General features: G+C 33.7%; 1 pseudogene; it reads left to right on the forward strand.

The window, feature by feature from the left end:
• The first annotated feature begins 9,027 nt into the window (after positions 1-9,027).
• Positions 9,028-15,430, forward strand: LOC106404395 (annotated as a pseudogene).
• The last annotated feature ends 1,661 nt before the right edge of the window (positions 15,431-17,091 follow it).

Genomic DNA, 17,091 nt, shown 5'->3' on the forward strand with positions numbered 1-17,091 from the left:
GGTAAGACCAAATATATTACTAGTTAATGAAAGGGTCCAACAACCTTTCATAAGTAGATTTTTTAAAACTTCTTCCTTCTCTTTTAATAGTATAGATTTGTTGGAAATTTTGCTCATGCTATTTGAAAATACTTTACAGATTTATAGTGTTATAAATTAATAAAATATTACATTGGTTCATGTATCTTTTCAGCGAACAATTTATATAATTCCTATCTAATCAAATACCGCATTCTCAGTTTCCACATAGTAAAGTAACAACCATAACATCGTAGCGCATATACAATTACATAATTATATGGAACAAAACAATAAAAAAACATGCTAGCTTTATATTCCAGTTTAACAATTATGCGCCTTCCCCTCTTCACGCTTCGAGCATGTTGCAGATTTGAGATCCTGGCAGTGGAATCCATGAGTAATATGCACCAGACGAATATTATCCTTGAGTCTTCTTCCATCGAAGATAGAGAAACTTTGTTTCATCAAGAGTGTTTCACAGAACTGTATGATCTATTTCTAATATCACCATTCTCCTGCCAAAGCTGGGTTCTTGGTTCATTAATTATGTCACAGCTCCCTAGAAAAATTTAGCTTCTTCGGTGGAAGAAAGTGTCATCCTCTATCACCACACTTAATCCTACATCTCTTTTGGTGATCCGGTCTGGTTGCAGAGTCTCATCTCCGGTGAAGCCAGAAGCGAAGGTTGACATGTTTGCACCATATGTTTATATTTGCTTTTAAGTTTTAGTTATGTCATTTTTATTATTTTCTTAAAGCCATCAACATTTCCGTCGATATAGACTATGATAATTCTTACAGGAAACGGTTGTGTAATGTTAGATCTTATGTGTGTTGTTGATAATATTATTAATTTTTTCGTGCCTCCGTGCTTACATAAGGCCCTGTTTTGCTTTGCTTTGGTTAGTAATAGGTTGAGGAATTGTTTAACTATTTTTGAACACCATGTCTGTTTGCCTTTAAAATGAATCATGCATTTATTCCACAACTTGTTGATATAGCAAACATAAGTCGTAATTTATGTTCTTACGAAATCATTCAACAAAACTTTGATTAGAGTCACTAAGGGGCTGTTTGTTTCACCATTTGTCATCTCCATCTAGATGATTCATTTGTATGATCTATTCAGATGATCCATTCAGATTTTTGTGACTGTTTGTTTGTCCATCCAAATAACTCAACTAGATGAATCATCTAAATGAATCTTATGTTTTTTTTTTTTTCATTTCCATCTAAATGAGTTTAGTAAACAAATTACCAAAACACCATTGTGTTGATTTAATCATATATTTGATATTAATTTTAACTATATTATATTTAATTATTTAATCTAATATATTTACATTAGGATTATTTCAAAATTAACGAGTTTTTTGCGGTTTTTGGGGGGGAAAACAAGAATTTTTGTTTTTAGCGGAAAAACGCACTTTTCGATTTTGGCCAGAAAACGAGATTTACGATTTAGGCGGGAAAAAGCGTTTTGGCGGGAAAATGAGATTTTCGGTTTTGGCGGAAAAACGGGTTTTTTCGATTTTGGCCGAAAAACAAGATTTTGTGATTTTGGCTGTAAAACGCGTTTTTGCGGTTTTGGCGGGAAAACGAGATTTTTGGTTTTGGCGGAAAAAACGGGTTTTTTCGATTTTTGCCAGAAAACAAGATTTTGCAATTTTGGCGGTAAAACGCGTTTTTGCGGTTTTGGCGGGAAAACGAGATTTTTGGTTTTGGCGGGAAAACGAGATTTTCGGTTTTGGCAGAAAAACGAGTTTTTTTGATTTTGGCCGGAAAACGAGATTTTGCGATTTTGAGGGGAAAACACGTTTTTGCAGTTTTGGCGGGAAAATGAAATTTTTCGATTTTGGCCGGAAAACGAAATTTTGCGATTTTGTTGGGAAAACACATTTTGCAGTTTTTGCGGGAAAATGAGATTTTCGGTTTTGGTGGGAAAACACGTTTTTTTTTGCAGGTAAACGAAAAATTTCGGTTTTGGCGAGAAAAGAAGATTTTTCATTTTGACAGAAAAACGATATTTTGCAATTTTGACAGGAAAGCGCTTTTTGCGATTTTTGCGGAAAAACACGTTTTTGGGGTTTTGGCGTGAAAACACATTTTTGCAATTTTTGCGGGAAAATACGTTATGGCGGGAAAACAGGTTATGGCGGGAAAACAGGTTATCGCGGGAGAACACGTTTTTGCGATTTTGGCGGGAAAACGTGTTTTTGTTGTGGCGGGAAAACGTGTTTTTGTTTTAGCGGAAAATGCGTTTTGGGGTTTTGGCGTGAAAACATGTTTTTGTGATTTTCGCATGAAAACACGTTTTTGCAAATTTAGCGTAAAAACACATTTTTCCAATTTTGGCGGGAAAATGCGTTTTGGGATTTTGACATGAAAAATTAGTTTTTAGGTTTTCGCGGGAAAAAGCGTTTTGTGGTTTTGTTAGTTTTCGTGTGTGACAAAATGATATTATGTTTATGTTTGTAATTTGTGAATTACATTAAGGGCATAATAGGCATTATACCATTTTGAATAAACCATCTCCATTCAAATGATCCAAATTGGTTCAGGTGGATGGACTTTAAAATTAAGCCTAAATTTCTGAAAGTCATTCGGATGATCCATCTGGATGAGTTGCACTTTTAGTACCTAAACAAACAAAACTCTCATCTTCATCCAAATGGCTCATCCGGATGGAGAAACAAACATGGCCTAAATGTAAGTAGCATTCCAGTTGGTCAAGGTTTGAATAATTTATGAAAAGTAACGGTGATGGGATCAGAAGGCTCATTCTTCACTTCTTTATCGAGTCAAGAATTGTTATACATCTGCTTACAGCCAAGTGAACACCCGAGATTTATTATTGGTGATAGGCAAATATCTTGTAGACTAAGAACAGAAATGTGTTACAAAACGAAGCGCAAATACCACAGAGGACACCATACATTAAAGAAACTACGGGAGAGAGGTTCGAGGTTGTTCAAAAAAACAAAAAAAACGGGACAGAGGTTAGAGGAATTTCAGCTATTAACATTGTCACGGTGACCTTTAATATGAAATTTCAGCTATTAACATTGTCACGGTGACCTTTAATATGAGGGAGGCTTAATTGAGTAAAAGGTAAAAACAAAAGTCTTCATATAATGACGACAACGAAATAACAACAGCAACCATATCAGTTGTTTTTTGGAAAAAGTCATAGTGCCAGTAAATCTATACTAATAAGCTGTTGGTTGCTACCGAACCTGAACAACACCATTAGTATTGGGTTAACGGTGGCTTTGTTTGAACTAACTTTGTATGGTCGCTGAAGCAGATAGCAATGGTGGCCTAAAATGGTGCTTGATAGTATTGATTGAGAGTATGTCATTGTAGAGATGACCAAAACCAGTGTGAAGGGTTTGATTGTCTTCACCACAACAAAACTCACTTAATCAAACACCAGTTGTTTTTCATCAAACCAGTATGTTTCCAAGGAATAAGATTCCTCGTGTTCGTCATCCAAAGTTCCAAGAACTATGAGCTTCCATTGGATTTATGACTTCTCTCCATACATCACCTCACCTAAGACATAAATTCAAGGAAGACCATTCGATGTTAAAGACAGTTAACCGTAGACAAAATGAATCATTATAACACTTAACTCTGTTATTAGACTCTGTGTGGAGCATGCACAATGTACATTGACTTTTGTTAGGGATCTTTCAATTAAAATATTTTGTTACTTAAATCACAATCCTTGTCCTCAGCAATCCTCTCGTAAACCTCAGTGATCATAATCCTAGCTCTAATTCATCTTCATACATCGCACCTTCAATCAGTAGGTTGAGACGTTACGGAGAGGCGATCGTCGTCTTTAATCTCTGCAAATTTTCGTCGACTGAGGCTAAGAAGGACAAACGCAAGAAGACGCTAAATCTATTCTCATGGGCCTAAATATATACTTTCAAAGTCTGACAAAATTTTATAAAAAGAAAACTCAAGTCCAAACCGAAAATAAAGCCCAAATCAAAAATATCTTCAGCAAATGATAACATGATAAGTGTCAGTTTTTGACCCAAAGAAAAATCAATACGATTAAAACAGCAGCTCTTTTTTGACATCCCCTTGGACTTTATAAGTATTTACAGTAGACTGCCACGGCATATTTATTATTAATGATAATAAAGATATTAATTTATGTTACACGATTCATGGGATTCATGGGCCACAATAACAACCAAGTTTATATTCTGAAAGTATATTCTCCGAACAAAATTTCAACATATTGGCGGAATCAAATGATAATATATTTCGTATTATAACAAACCCTAATTCCCAAGGCGTGGATGTTTCCACTCCTTTCCTATATAAACTAATACTGGCCATAACCAACCTTACACTGTGCTAAACAACAAACCTTATGAAAATGAACGCTACACCAAAGCTCTCTTACTTGTACGATATCAGGCCGTACAAGCTTGAATGGTGGGTCCAAGTCAAGGTCCTTCATACCTGGAAACAACACAGTGAATACGGTGAAACCATGGAAATCATTTTTGCTGACAAGAAGGTAAATGATTTTGATCTGCTTTTGATAGAAGAATATATAATATTCCAGTTTGTTAACAAATTATGATAAAACAGTTTTACGTAATAAAACTCTGTTTTTCATTATTTTAGGGAAACAAAATTCAAGCGTCTTGCAAATTTCAGGAACCACCAAATTCATGCTTCTTGATTCCATTGCAAATGGAATTATAGCAGAAAGTGCTGAAAAAATCCTAAAAGGATCATTGAACGAGGTAAATTCGAACTCATAATTATGTTGTATATTTATGCTTTTCTCATATTTGACAGCACTAATTTCGTGATTGTTTCTCTAGATTGAAGATCCAGAGCTGTTGCCCCAGTCACTTAGAGATGTTATCGGAAAGACATATAAGTTTGGTGTTATCATTGAAAAGAACAATGTTGCTTATGGATTTAAGAGTTACAGAGTTGCAAAGGTTTGGTCTATCAGCAATATGCTAATGGTTGATTCACAGCCAGAGACTAAGTCTGCGCTTGATACCACCCTCCCTGTGGATGAGGTATTTTATTTTCTTTATTAAATTAGTAACCTATATGATTGATTGCTTATCAATTCTTAAATAACTATACTTATGATTTTTCTTAGATATCTCTCCTGACTGACGGTGAGGAAAGTTATGTGACTTTAAAAACACCAACTTCTAAGCGATCCCAAGCTATGAAAGATGATGTTCCTGAACTCACCTCGACATCGAAAAGGCAACGCACAAAAAATATCAAGATCGAGAAATAATCAATTGAGGAGATGAAGATCAAGAATTAAGTTCAATTTCCTTTGTGGTTTTTCTAGTTTAGAAAAATAAGTGTGATCTTTTGAATCAACACCTTATAAATGTTGCTTTGTTTATTTTTTTCATCATTTTAGAAATAATTGTGATCTTTTGAATCATAAACTTTTAATTTGTTCTCTTTTTTATAAAAATAAATTTTATATTATATGATCATGGCTTTACCATTAGTTGGTTTAATTTTTTTTTTAAAATATGCTTAGAAATATGTTTTTAACTTTCATGTGACCATGGTAGTAGAAACAAATCCTAAATAATTTCCCACATTCAATTTTTAAATAATAATATTTTAATATTAAACAGCTAAATTATAAATGATGCAAGCATATATCTATTAAAGTAAAACAGCAGCCGTTTTTCTCAAAGTAATAATAATATGGATTATATATTTATGAGATTGTTAACATATCTTCACACATACACACCAAATCGTCAATGCAACTATTTTTTTGATCTATTCTTTTTTTTTAAAACATATATATTTCACTTAGTCACAAATGTTAAAATAGATAACAATCTCTATATTGTTATATGTTTAAAACGTTTCGTATTGTACACCATATCTAAGGAACATTGGTATAAAATCCAAACTAAATTAAAATATATTATCTAAACTTAACAACTTTACAACGATAAACTAAGATAATATGTGGAGGTGGAGTGGTATCTAATCCAAACTAATTGAAATATCATATCTAAAGACGGTTAAACAACTTTATAAACGATTTTCTAGAATAATATATTTTAGTTGTAACTTAAATAGAACTCAGAATGTTTAATATCCCTAGAATATTCCAAACTGTTAACTAATTTAATATGGTTACGATTCTATTAATTTAGCTTCTTATTCAGCTAAATAAATATCACCTCAAAACACAACAAAATGTAACCATTCAAAATATCTGAGATTTCTAACGTGAAATACTCTTATGGATACCATTTTCAACATCAGCAGTTTAAGTGATGTTTCTCCCATCAAATTTGCATGGAGTATTTTGGTGAAAGTGCTTCATACGTAGATTTCAAGTTTTCACCAATTTGGTTCTTCTCTTGAGATGGTGTTAACAGACATAAATGTGAGAAAATATAGTCTCTCTATTATCTATATTGTTGTTTTTGCTATATTAATTATTAAATTTTATTTTTTGGTTACATGTTTTAGGGTGTCAAAATCCATGCCAGTTGCAAACAAGAACTACTTCAACGAGTCGAGAGACAATGTGGTGTTGGAGAATGGAAAGTTATTACTAACTTTACATTACGTCCAGCATGTGGTCTTAACCGACCCACCAACCATGTTTACAAAATGGAGTTCATGGAGCAAACTTCAATAACCGATGGTAATCTCACATGCAACAATATGTTCATCCATCTACATGATTTTGAAAACATTAAAAATGGTTCCTGTGATGAGCGTTTTCTTATTGGTAAGTTATATTTTGTTGTCGCACTTGATTTTTTGAATTTTGTTCATTTATATGAACTGCAAAATAACAAACCTTTTTACATAACAGATGTGATTGGCGAAGTCTTAGACTTCCGTGGTCAAAATATTGTTAAATTTGAAAAGAAAGAAGTGACCAAAGTGGAGTTTAATCTAAGAGATATCAATTAAGTTTAGTTACTTTAGTTTAAACAGTATGTTAACTATTATTGTTAAATCTAATTTATTTTATTAAACTAAAATTTTAGAAACCAACGCATCCAATGTTGCATTACCGGTAAATCAGCTGAGATATTTTCCCAAAAAGTCAAACAATCCAACAGTGGAGATATATGTTTAATCAGATTTGCTAGAGCCTTTAACTACCAAGGTATAATGATATTATTGATTTTTTTTTTACGTTCCTATATTTGACGTGTGGTTAGCTCTTTGTTAAAACGTTTTTATATCTGTTTTATATGACTTTCAGGAGAGTGGAAAGTAACCAATGCATTTGATTCTTCATTGGTGTTGATCAATCCTGATATCAAAGAAGCTAAAGCAGTAAACAAAAGTGAGTTAATCATATTATAAAATTCAGTATTTACTGCATTACACAATTTGATTGTTGCTGTATTTTCTTTTAGGTTTCATGGTGATGCTAACATCCTTGAAATGTCTCAACATATCAATGAGAAGATTGTGATCCATGAGAAGCGCCAGAAATGGTCGCAATATCCTTTCAGAACCATTCAAGAGATGAAATACTGTGATAAGGTTTGTTTAATTATAAAAATATCATTTATTATTTATTATCAATTTTATAACCTTATTTTGTGTTGTTTGTAGGGTGGAAATTATAGAGTTATTTGTTCGGTTTATGCTGTTGATACCATTAATGGATGGTATTATTATGCTTGTGTTGTCTGCCAAAATAAGGTTATCAAACCAACTATTTTATTTGCTGAACCAGAGGTGCCAAGCTGGTGGTGTGAATTTTGTCAGCGTAATGTTACAATGGTTACACCCAGGTTATATTTTTATTTTAAACCTTACATAACATATAATTAATTATAACGTATTGTCATTATATTAATATTCTGCTGATCCTTTATATCCAGGTGCAAGTTAGATTTGCTTGTGCAGGATCAGACTGGTGAGTCAAAATTCACTCTTCTAGACTCTGTTGCAGCATCTATTGTGAAAATTTCGGCACCAAAAGTCATGAAAGGCTTATTGGAGAAGGTGATATATTACTTTTTCAAGAAGCTACCTAATATGAATATTTATTTTTTACTATCTGGTAATAAAATTAGTGTAACTATATTTAAGAGGTTGAAATTCAAGCAATGTTACCACCTGAGATTGTGGGAATCGTTGGTAAATCTTATGGATTTGGCATTTCATTTGATGAAAACAACAATTCTTCTGGACTGGAAAAAATCGAAGCCATGAAAGTTTGGGGTCTCAAAGATATTTTGTGGAAAAGAACCAAGTCCCTGCACCAGAATTCAACTACTTCAAGGAAGAAACAATGCACAAATGTGTTTAAGATTAATGAAAGTGGCTGATTTGATTCTGAATTTTCATGTGTTTTCTAGGTTTTGGTTTTTGCGTTTTATTTCAGCTTATGTTTTTGCTTCTTTTATTTGTTTTTTTTTATTTCTTTTTTGTACCCTGATGTTTTATCTGGAATCTATGAAATGAATAAAAATTTTGATTTTTAAATATGTTAATTATAAAACAATTATTTAGATTTTGAGTGTGCCGAAGCCGTTTTTAGCAATCTTCAATCAGCATTCATTCCCCAATCTCTTAACTATCCATAATCAGTTCCATTCCTAATCAATTTCTAATAGTATAGTTTGATTTTGTTTCATACCTTTTTGTGTTCGTATCATGTATAGCTGATCCTCTTTTATATTGAAGTTGAGCCATACATCCTAACTGTAAAATCCAAATATGTGATTTCCAGATTATATTATATTCAATATTGTTATATGTAGATTACAGAAGAACGTAACATATAATCCTACATCTATGAATTGCCGAGCATATTATTGAATATTGATAATATTGTAATTTCCCATTGAATGGTAAATCTAAACAGCATCTACACAGAATCTAAACAAACAAAAAAACGCCATAGCTAACCTAATACTGTCGTGTTATTTTGTATTGTTCATTTTTCCATTTAACATGGAAGAAGAAATCACTCGAACACATATAACAATGGAAGGCAACAGTATTGATGATTCTGAAAATGCTAACGCAGTGATGCACACACCTACTGCTATGTCTAAACTTCAATCATCTTCAGGCAGGGTCTTAAGGGATTTGACTAACTTACCTATGAAAAAGGATTTGGACGGGTCTCTGAAACGCTCTACATCTATCCCTCCTCCAATAGATGTTCCCTGCAAAAGTAAGAACGATAGTCAGTATTCATATTGAAACATCATTTGAGCTCTGTTATATTTTTCTTATAGAGAAAACAAATACATCTAATTCGATTGGTACAAAGAGAATCAATCATTGCAACAAAGTGTTTAGTAAGAATAGTTATATCAGATCTACTAAATCCAACTTGTGATACACATTATATTTATATTAACAACATATGATTATTTATGATGTTTAGCAACCATCACACAAGCTGGAATCGAAGTGGTGTCTACTTCGGAGCGTGTCTCTAATAAAAGAAACAGAAATCTGAATGCTTATTCTGGAACTGTGAAAGTTAACACAAAGATGGACACATCTAGAACCACTATACCATTGACCTCAATATTTGGAAGGATCTTAGGAGATCTTCAAAACTTTTCTGGGAGTAAGGTTCAAAATGGATATCAGTCAGCAGCTGGTCATATGTCGGATCGAACATATATACACTGCGAAAGTAAGGTTTATGAAAAATTTATACTTTTGGTTCTGTATATATAATGACATTAAATTTTCTGGTATGTAAACGAATTGTCACTTTTTGGTATGCAGATCAGCTAAATACAACAAAATATCCACCTTCAAAGAGGAACAAATTTTACACAGATTTGAGAGGTATATGTTGCTACTTTCAGTTAATTTTTAGTTGGTTAACTTTTAGCAAATGATTGAATAATAAATATGTCTTGTGGAAACCAGTGAATGATCAAATAGCACAGAGAAAAAAAGTGTTAAAATCTGGTATTAAGCAGCGCAACAGTGTTTTAAGAAAAGATGATGCCAGGTCTACTCCTAAACTAATGCAGACGGTTGTAACTGGAACTAATAACACCAAAGTAACATATCCATCACAGGTTGGGTATGCTTCAAATGATAACAGCTTCCCTGAAGGTATATATCTCCACTCAATCATGTATTATATGAACAAACAATTATTATACTTTTTTTTTGATTGAAATTCTATGTTGCAGTTCCATCTGAAGGACGAGATGATCAATTTTACGACTTAAGCAGTCAAGAAAGTGATAAACTATCAAATAATTCTGATCATGTTAAATGTTTATATAGAGATGCTGTATCAGAGAAAGCAAACATTGAATCTATGATGTCAAGGATTAGAAAGATCTGTGAAAGCAAGGGGAAAACCAAAAAAACACCGAATCCACAGCCTATCACAAAAACAATTGGTGAGAGTTATAATATTATGATTAATAAGAATTTAGTATTACTGATATTGAACATCCATGTCTATATAATGTGTAGAATATGTTGACGAGGGTAATCCTACTTTCAAGTTTGACTATTGTAATGCCAAAATGTGGTACGATGAGCGCCTTGAAAGGAAGAAAAGAACAAAGAAGAAGCCAGTTTTCTCTCTTTGTTGTGGCCAGGGACAAGTTAAGTTGCCTCTTTTAAAAGAAAGCCCCTTGCTTATACAAAGACTATTGTTCGGGGATGATGACATGAGTAAGTATTACCAAGAAAATATAAGATCAATTAATATGCTTTTTGCTTTTACTTCTCTTGGTGGAAAAGTTGATCGCTCGATGCCAAAAGGACATGGACCTCAACCGTTTCAGCTACATGGGGAAAACATGCACTTGATGGGTAGTATGAAACCAGATGAAGGTGATTCTGCAAAGTTTTCACAATTGTACATTGTTGACAATGAAAGAGAGGTTGATGATAGAGATTCTGTTATGAGGTATAACCCCTATACCTTTATTGAAACATAATTCTTTTAATAAAAAGGTTTTATTTGGTGAATTAAATTGGAAATTTATGTTTACAGTAAGTACAAGAAAGCTGCAGACAATGCAAAAAAGCATAATTTGAGGAAGAAAATTATCGAGCTTATTATAAATATGCTGGACGATGTTAATCCCTATGTGAAGCAATTTCGGTCTGCAAGGGAACGTTTTGGAAGTTCAGGAGCTGAAAAGTTCCATATGAGGATTGTGAGCAATCGTGAAAAATATGGAAGGACATATGATATTCCAACTGCGTCAGAGGTAGCTGGTTTGATCCCTGGTGACTTTAATATAGAGATGGACAACCGTGATATTGTTTTGCAAGAGAAACAAACTGGTTGGCTAAAGAGAATAAGTGAGATACATCCGTCTTATCTCGCACTTCAGTATCCGCTCATTTTTACTTATGGCGAAGATGGTTTCAGACTGGGAATAAAAAAGAGAGCCACACCAGCTACAGAGAAGCTAAAGAGGGATCACATTAGTATGAGACAGTGGTTTTCATATCGACTGTTTGAAAGAGATGGAGAGTGTCAAACGCTGCTGCATTCAAAAAGATTGTTCCAGCAATTTTTGGTTGATGCATTCACTACCATTGAGACTAACAGATTAAGTTATTTGAGGCAAAATCAAGTATGTTTGAGGTCTGAAGGTTATGACTCAATCAAGCAGGGTGAGAACCAAGGCAGTACATATATGAGTCAGCAAGGACAGCGATTTATTATGCCAGCTTCCTTTACAGGAGGACCAAGGTACATGAAAAATAACTATCTGGATGCAATGGCCATTTGCAGACATTTTGGTTTTCCAGATCTTTTCATCACATTTATATGCAATCCAAAATGGCCGGAGGTTACTAGATATTTGTCTGAACGGAAATTGCAGACAGAGGATAGGCCAGAAATTGCTTGCCGAATATTCAAAATGAAGTTAGATTCTCTAATGGAGGATTTAACCGATAATGAGATCATGGGAAAAACTGTTGCATGTAAGTTTTTTTACATCAGGCATGTTTCATTTTAACACTTTTAAGTAATATATACATCCTAATTTTATTTATCTTATTATGCAGCTATGTATACTGTTGAGTTCCAAAAGCGTGGTCTACCACATTCTCATATATTGTTATTCATGCATCCAAGTTCTAAATTCCTTACGACTGACCACATTGACAAGATAATTTCAGCAGAGATTCCAGACAAATCCAAAGAGCCAGCGCTTTATGAAGTGGTGAAAGACACGATGATTCATGGCCCTTGTGGAATTGTTAATCCAAATTCACCGTGTATGGAGAATGGCAAGTCTTCTAAGCTGTTTCCGAAATCGCATGTAGACAGAACGACAATAAACAAAGAAGGGTTCCCAGTTTATATGAGACGGGATAATGATCGTTTTGTTGATAAAAATGGTTTCAAGTGCGACAACAGATATGTGATACCCTATAACAAGGAGCTATCTCTTCGGTACAGAGCTCATATTAATGTGGAGTGGTGCAATCAATCAGGGTCTATCAAATACTTATTCAAGTATATCAATAAGGGTCAGGACAAGATGACTATCACTGTTGAGCCGCCAACAAAAGGAGCATTGGAGAACAACGTGAACAACCAGAAAGCAAAGGAAGAGAATAAAAATGAAATTAAAGACTTTTTCAAGGGCAGGTATATTGATATCTCGCATTTGATACATTTATATACTTAGTTTTTTAATTTTGTTTTCTGTTTATGGATCATTCTTTTTTTTTTCAGATATGTATCTGCGTGTGAAGGTTCATGGAGAATTTTGAAGTTTCCAATTCATTACAGATCAATACCAGTGGAGAAGATTTCATTCCATTTGCCAGGGAAGCAAATAATTGTATTCAAGGATGATGACACTTTTGAGAAAGTAACAAGTCGTGTGTTGATTCAAAACACAATGTTCTTGGGCTGGTTTGAGCTGAACAAGGTTAGTGCTATCGCTAGGAAGCTTACTTTAGCAGAAATTCCTACGAGATTTATTTGGGACAAAAAGAAGAGGAAGTGGAAAGACAGAAAAAGAGGTTTCAGTATTGGGAGAATTAATTATGCACCGATTAGTATAGAAGAAGCTTATTATCTGCGTGTCCTGCTTAATATTGTTCGAGGACCAACCTGCTTCGATGACATCAAAACATATAAAAATGTCCTTTACCCTTCTTACAAAGAGGCATGTTTTGCACGGGGTTTATTAGCAGATGATCAAGAATATATAGATGATCTAATCAGGTCAAGCTTCTCAAGTTCTGCTTACTCTATGCGACATGCTTTTACTGTCATGCTTATGTCCAATAGTTTATCAAAACCAGAAAGAGTTTGGGAGGAGACATGGGAGATTCTTTCCGAAGATGTTCAGTATAATCAAAGAAACCAGTTTAACAGACCAGGTAACCTAAAACAATACGATTATACTTAATTTTTAACACTATATATATATATATATATATATATATATATATATATATATATTGTTCTTATTTGTTTTGCTATTTTCAAAAACAGGATTGTGTCTGACTGATGCTGAAAAAAAAGAAGGTGCCCTTATTGAGATTGAGAAGATTCTGAGAAGTAATGGAACTTCGTTATGTAACTGGAAGTCAATGCCAAAACCCTCCCGCGATGTTAATGCTTCTCAAAACGTTTTGATAATGGATGAGCTGAGATATGACCGACAAGTGTTAAGAAATGCACACGATACAGACTTTTTAAAGTTAACGGACGAGCAAAAGAAGATATATGAAGAGATCATGGATGCTGTTTTACAAAAAAAAGGAGGAGTTTTCTTTGTCTATGGATTTGGTGGAACAGGAAAAACGTTTCTATGGAGGTTATTATCTGCTGCTATTAGATCCAGAGGAGAGATTGTTTTGAATGTTGCTTCAAGTGGTATTGCTTCACTTCTGTTACAAGGAGGAAGAACTGCACATTCAAGATTCGGTATACCCATCAATCCTGATGAGTTTTCTCTGTGCAATCTTACACCAGGGACAGATGCTGCTGATTTGGTAAAAGAAGCATCTCTAATCATTTGGGACGAAGCACCAATGATGAGTAGACACTGTTTTGAGTCATTGGATAGGAGTTTAGCAGACATTATGAGAAGTGCAGAGAAGAAGCCATTTGCAGGAAAAGTTGTTGTTTTTGGTGGGGATTTTAGATATATTGCCTGTTATTCACAGTGCATCGAGGGCTGAAATAGTTTTAGAGTCTCTAAATTCATCATACCTCTGGAAACACTGCAAGGTGCTCAAACTAACAAAGAATATAAGGCTGCTATCCACTGATATGACTCCCGAAGAGTTAAGAGAATTGGAACTGTTTTCTCAATGGATATTGGATGTGGGAGATGGATTAGCTGGTGAACCTAACGATGGTGATGCACTAATCACTATTCCAGATGAATTTCTTATGAAAGATTCAGATGATCCAATAGCATCAATAAGCAAAGAAATATATGGAGATGCAACAACTCTACAACAGAACAAAGACCCTAAATTTTTTCAAGAAAGAGCGATTCTATGCCCTACAAATGAGGATGTGAACCAGATTAACCAGCATATGTTAGATGAACTTGAAGGTACCTAAATTATTCTATTTGTTAAATTGAGAGATTTTGTAGGTTGTTTGTTATGATTAACTAAATTTTTCTCTGTATTGCAGGAGATGAAAGAATTTATTTAAGCTCGGACAGCATTGATCCATCTGATACAGGATCTGTTAATGATCAGGCTCTCACTCCAGAATTTCTCAACACTATCAAAGCATCAGGTTTACCAAATCATAATCTCCGATTGAAGATTGGATGCCCTGTGATGTTGTTGAGAAATATTGATCATGATGGAGGACTGATGGATGGGACAAGGTTGCAGATTATAGATATGTATGAATTTTGTGTGAAGGCCAGAGTTATTACAGGAACTCAAGTTGGGAAAATTATACTGCTTCCTAGATTGTCCATTACACCTTCAGACAAGAAGTTGCCATTCAAGATGAGAAGAAGGCAACTGCCAATTGCTGTGGCTTTTGCTATTACCATTAATAAAAGTCAAGGACAGTCTCTCTCAGAAGTTGGAATATTTCTACCTAGACCAGTTTTTTCTCACGGGCAACTCTATGTTGCTATATCTAGAGTCACATCCAAAAAAGGTTTGAAAATCTTGATTGTTGACGAGGATGGAAAGCCTCAGAAACAAACCAAAAATATTGTTTTTAAAGAGATTTTCCAAAATCTCTAATTTTAGAAGTTTAAAGACTATTATATACTGATGTTTTAATGAAGAGACTTGCTTTTATTTCACAACTTTACGTGTTTGATTGTGCTACAAAATAAATGCTCTGGACCTTTAGGAAAAGTTTTGAGCATAGAATAACAATTTACGTTTTACAGAGTGACCATCTATAGTTGTTTATTCTTCTATCAAAAGCAGCATAGAAACAATATAATTATATTATAATGTCTATATCAATATCTAGCAATAGCAGCATAGAGTACTAATACGTATCATATATAACATCTAAGCGTCAGAGGTGTTACTTACTTTGTGTTTTATCCTCTGTGAACGATCTGATTCCAATGTCCATCACTACATACTTTGTGTCATATCATCCCAACAAAGAAGTTGTATTTGTAGCATAGTGTGTGATAATTCCTGTATATAGCAAAGAGGAACATCTAAGTTGAAAGTACTTATCTATAAGTATTTATCTATAAGTCTTTTACATACGGTTTATGAACATCGAGTGTTTAAGATACTTGAACAAAACAATAACTTATCTTCATCATTAAAAAAAGGTGAACTCTGGAAACGCTTTCCACCATACTGGATTACTGAATGCAGAGTATTATGTGTAAAAAATACACTGATCTTCATCCTTTAGCACACCATGCCAACTCCTGATCATTCAACCAACAAATAACCTCATTTCAGTATCACTTTTACATCTTTATCGATTTGAAAAGCAACAGAGATGCTTCTTTACCTGACATAGAAAGGGAATAGCAGTGTCGTATTTTGTCACTGAACCATAGGTTAATCTATGGACGGTAGCTAGAATTCTCTCAAATTAGACTCTTTGTAATAGTATAGATTTATCTCCTTTGTAATTGTAGTGTCGATCTATAACCAACGAGTGAAATAGTATTGTTAAAAGTATCAAAAACAAATTATAAGAAAATACTTTGAAATCTTGATCATCCTTTTACCTGTGATAAAGTAGTCAGATGCTTTATGAGACCATAAACGAACCCAACTATCTTTTACCCGGAAAGCTGATTCAAAGAACCCTAATAACTTTGATCCGCAAAACTGATTCAAGAGAAAATATATTTGGTAGTATTAGTCTTTATCTTAACAACTTTTTTCCTACCAAAAAATATAGTTAGTCGTCGTATGGGCAAAAAGATATTTGCTTGAAAGCCCACTTTATAAAATATTTATGTGACAGAGATTTAAACTCCAAACTGTTAACAAAAAAAAAAACTCCAAACTAAAATAATATGAATTAGAATCGTAGTAATTTTAAAATAAACAAAAAAAAAAGACAGTGATTACCGATGTTCCTGGATCTCCAATCTACAATTGTTGTCCTACAATCCAAAATTGCCAGCTTCAATCACAAAGGAGAGACATAAAAAAAAAACTGATCATATTAGAACTCTATAATCTGACAAAAAAACTTACCGATTGTCAAGAGGAGGTATGTTTGGGACTAACTCCAAATGCTCTTATGGAAAAAAATTCATTCTTCTTGTCCCTTTTCTTTTCCCATTACCCCTTTGTCTTTGAATTCCCTATACTAACCTTTCTTTCTTTAATATATTTCTTCTCCACCTCATTAATTCATTTAATTTTTCAATTAAATACACTCAACCAAACACAACAACCAAATGGGATCCACAAACAACCTTAACCAATCAGATTTACCTTGGCCCACATGTCTTCATGTTTCCTCTCCTCTCTCCTCTCTCCTCTGTCAGCGTGAAGAGCTCTTCTTCCTCATCCTTCATTGACGATTTTGAAGCTTTAACATCGGGTAATTCTTGTCCGTTTTTCATGAAATTTTGTGTGAAATATCTTTTAAATGTT

Source organism: Brassica napus, chromosome C3 (assembly GCF_020379485.1).
Source record: "Brassica napus cultivar Da-Ae chromosome C3, Da-Ae, whole genome shotgun sequence".
Classification (NCBI taxonomy): domain Eukaryota; kingdom Viridiplantae; phylum Streptophyta; class Magnoliopsida; order Brassicales; family Brassicaceae; genus Brassica; species Brassica napus.